General features: G+C 35.9%; 1 long non-coding RNA gene across 5 annotated transcripts; it reads left to right on the top strand.

Moving 5' to 3' along the window:
- The first annotated feature begins 758 nt into the window (after window positions 1-758).
- LOC127128186 (uncharacterized) lies at window positions 759-3,822 on the top strand. Of its 5 annotated transcripts, XR_007805751.1 has the most exons (7): window positions 759-1,799; window positions 1,876-1,980; window positions 2,077-2,230; window positions 2,330-2,366; window positions 2,577-2,762; window positions 2,864-3,146; window positions 3,503-3,822. It is a non-coding gene; the product is annotated as an uncharacterized LOC127128186 (long non-coding RNA). The 5 variants fall into 5 exon arrangements; XR_007805748.1 differs by lacking the exon at window positions 3,503-3,822 and having other exon boundaries at window positions 2,864-3,406; XR_007805749.1 differs by lacking the exon at window positions 3,503-3,822 and having other exon boundaries at window positions 2,856-3,406.
- Window positions 3,823-4,052: the final 230 nt, after the last annotated feature.

Genomic DNA, 4,052 nt, shown 5'->3' with positions numbered 1-4,052 from the left:
GTACATACAATGGTTAGAATCGATTCAAAAGGTAATGGATTAATCAATGAAAAATAATCAAGGATCTATCCTATGATCATGGAAAATGAAACTGGACATACAAAGTATTCATCACCTAAATTAAAATGGGATTTTCAATTTAATCAAAATGATCATAAACTAAAGAAACGATTAAATGGACAATTAAAGTGACTATTAATTCTAAAAATTAAAATCTACCAAAACATGCATTAGGAAGCAAATTAATCAAAGGGAAAATTACCAATCTGTATTCAAGAATAGAATTCTAATCTACATGATTATACAAATCACCACACAATAGTCTAATCGCATGAAAATTCAACCTAAGGTCCAATCATGATAAAATCCATATGAACCATATTAATCTCAACAAAAATCCGCAAAATGAAATAACCAAAATCTAAAGACTAAACTCTAATCATGGCATGGTAATCAATCATGAATTAATTATGGAAAATTAAGAACTAATTCTAATCAAAAGAATTGACTAAACCTAATTAACTTCTAATTACCTAATCAAATCTAATTAAGAGTTAAGCTAATCATCACTAAAATTGTGCTAAATCCTAATATTTCTAAAAAGGGGAATAATCCTAATTCTACAAGATCAACAATTAGCACCAACATTAACAAAAAAAAACATGCATTAGAAACAAATGAACTAAAAGATTAAACCAATAATTAATGGGGTGATTAGAGAGATTATGGCCATGGGGATGTACGTTGGATTCAGGGGGTGTGAACCAAGAAACAAAAACTTGCTTGGCCCAAAGGCCCAAGTCTTCCAAAAATACCAGTTCAGTAACAAACCAACAGCCACACCACCAACATCCAACATGGGGCGGTGAAATCCTCGAAGAACATGTGAGAATCGTAGCTGAAGTATGACGAAGTGGATCACGCATATCCCTATGCCCTCATCGCCAACACGCCGTCCACGAGGATTGGAGGTTCTCACTGTACCGACTCGTTTTCAGGTTCCGCGACGGACCAAAACCGATGAACATGAATTCGATTGCACGCCTAATCGAAACAAATAGAGAAGGAGAAGCCTACCTGGCTTATTGAGGGTTCCAGGAGACTCGATTCTCGTTCTTCCCTTCTTCTGTTTCCTTATGTTGCAAAGTTGTTGCGATTCGTTTGCATATTACTACTGAATTGAAGCGAAGATGATGAATCATTGTTGATACGTGGCATTGCCGATTGGAATGATTAAAATTCCCTGGTATGCTTTCGTTTCTCCTTCTCTTTCTTCTTCTGTGTTTGATTTTCCTTCCTTGATTCTGTTTTCGACTTCTTCTTCTCCTTTTCTGATTCTGTTTTCTTCTTTTTCTTTTGGTTATGCCGTTTTTGAAAATTTCTGGTGTTATGGTTGTCGTGAGGGTTATGATTGGTGGCGGTTGAGAGTTACGCGAAGTCTCGTTTTTCTGCCGGGAAGTCTTATCGCAGTGATTGGAAAATGAGAGGTTCGGTTGGAGTGAAAGGTTGAAGAAGTTATTGTTAAGAGGGAGTGGAGAGTGTTAAGAGGATGAAGTTGTTGTGAGTTAGAAGAAGTGGAGTTTCAGGGTGAACAAGGTTCTGTTAGGGAGAAGGAGGTTATGGAGAATGGAGAATGGAGTTAGTTGTGTTCTGTTATAGGTTGGTTAGAGGTTGAGAAAACAGTTGCAGGGTTGGTTATCCCTGTTCTATCTGTTAGCAACTCGGTTCAAATTCTGTTATTTGTTAGAGGCCTTTTATGGTTGAAGGTGGAAAAAAAAAAGACCCTTTTAATCGTGAAGGTATGAAATTATATATTTTTCAGATCTCCTTTCTTTTCATTCTTCTGTTATGAATCTTCCTATTTTGGTTTTGAAGGTTTTATGAGAGTTCGAAATCAGTTGGGAATTCGGTTACGGCTTGGGAGTTTGTTATTGAGGGAGGTTCCAGAAGCTGCGGTCCTGAATTGTTGGCTGGAATTCGGTTGGAATAGTCATGTCGATTCCATTTATTGACTTGAATTGATTTGGTTGTTAGAGTTATTTTCCATTTATTGACTTGAATTGATTTGGTTGTTAGAGTTATTCTCCGACTACTATGGCCAAAGTTGTATACTCGTTTCAAGAACCATGTAAACAACACTTCGAGTCAACCCAAAGCAGCAAGGTCAAAGTTAGAGAGAACACTCTTCTTCTTGATTTTCTTGGATGACATGAAGAAGAATAGAAAGAAGGTATGGGCGAGTGTGTTAATTAAGTTATTAATGAGACTAACTTGGAAATCAGTGTGCTGTTTCGGAGACATTCTGATGTGATTCCGGCTTTTTATGCAGGTTAGCAGCATTGTTGCAGCAATTCAGAGCTTATTAGGTTTTCTATCCACTTTTCTGAATTGGCTTTGTTAAAACTCTCCTAGGATGAAAATAGTTTGAATCTTGATTGAATGTGGTTGAGTTTTACTGTTGGCTCGTTGTATGACGGTCTGCTGTTGATGATTTGCTATGCATATTGTTTAGGATATTTGTAACTTCCATGGGTTGACATAAGGCTAGCTTCATGTGATTGGCTTATTTGGTGCAGGGTTGGACCAAGGCTTGGAGTTTTATCGTGGAGCTATGGCTTGTGCACTTCGTGCAGGTCTCGGTTCACATTGGCTTTTGTTAGTTTCGCATATGCATTGCAGCGACAGTTTTAATGCCATTTCGGAATAGGTTGGGTTGAAGTTCGTTGGACAATTGGCTTCTTTCTTGAAGGTTCTCTATGAAGGTTGGTTGTTTTTTTGTGTGTTAAATCATTTTGTGTAGTATTCTTTGAGTGGGCATTGTAATGTATATTGCTTTCAACATTTTCTAATCCCAGCTCTGCAGGATTCATAAGCTACTCCCAACCATCAAGTGAAGAACATGTCCGGAAAGGATGATCAATGAGTTGTTGCAAGGCCTTACGACGTGCTCTTTTAATTTATCAACGGAATGACCAAGTTCTTTGAATTTCTTACTAGGCACTTCATCCGACATTGGCTCAAAATTGGCAAAAGCATCAACGATTGGCTTCAATAACTTAAGTATCTCTTATGCCTTATGATAGCTGCGAAATAGAGGATATGTTGTCAACAAGAATTTTCAAACAACGATATCTTCACAACACTTTGTAAGTCTTGAAGATTCTACAGCTAGCTTCTCAAAGATGTCGTTGACGACACTGTTTATGATACCCATGGCCTTGCTTATTGCATGATAGTTAGCAAATGTGATTGTTGGAAATTAGGAAGATTTAATTTAGTGAATATGATGAGATGGTCATGTGATAACAAGACTATTAGTTATGTAATATGAATGTAATGGGTAATGTGAACGTAATGCGTAATGTGAATGATAAAATGGTTATGTAATAAAAGATGAATTACTCCAGGTTTGTTTGTGATAACATATAAGTGTATGAATGATTCTCATGTTATGAATTCTTGAGAGTATGGTTATCATGGTTGTGAAATGAATTAAATGCAGGGTTGTTTCTAGTGATGGGATAAGGCTTATGAACTTAGGACATTCGGAGCAAGACCACCATGAATGATTTGAAGAAATTGGTTACTTACAAGTGAAGCAATTTTGGCCATGAATTTAGAAATGAAACGAAAGCATGAGGAGCAAATTGGGAACTAGGAATTATGCTTATGGGTTTAGGTGGTTTGATTCACGTTTGGAAATGTATGGAAAGTGATTAGATGCTACGGAATTGGTGTAATTTCATTTCTTTTTGAATGGTTTGAATTCTAATGAATGTATGATTTTGGTGTAATGTTTGTAAATCTTGCAATTTTCCCGTATGATGGACCTACCTCTTTATGCTTTATAATGGAATTTGATATTCTTGAATGAAATAAGATTGGTATGAAACTTATATGGACATGATTTGAATTAATTGATATTTGGAATGAATTTTAACATGGCTATGAACTAAAATGTGAAAATGGTATTGATTTAAAGTGGTTTACGAAAATGATTAAGAATGGTTTTAAAATATGAAGATGATTAAAAGTGGATTTAAAAAAAATAT

This window comes from Lathyrus oleraceus, chromosome 3, assembly GCF_024323335.1.
Source record: "Lathyrus oleraceus cultivar Zhongwan6 chromosome 3, CAAS_Psat_ZW6_1.0, whole genome shotgun sequence".
Taxonomy (NCBI): domain Eukaryota; kingdom Viridiplantae; phylum Streptophyta; class Magnoliopsida; order Fabales; family Fabaceae; genus Lathyrus; species Lathyrus oleraceus.
The sequence above is the reverse complement of the archived record's forward strand: the minus strand, read 5'-3'. Positions and strand labels throughout refer to the sequence as shown.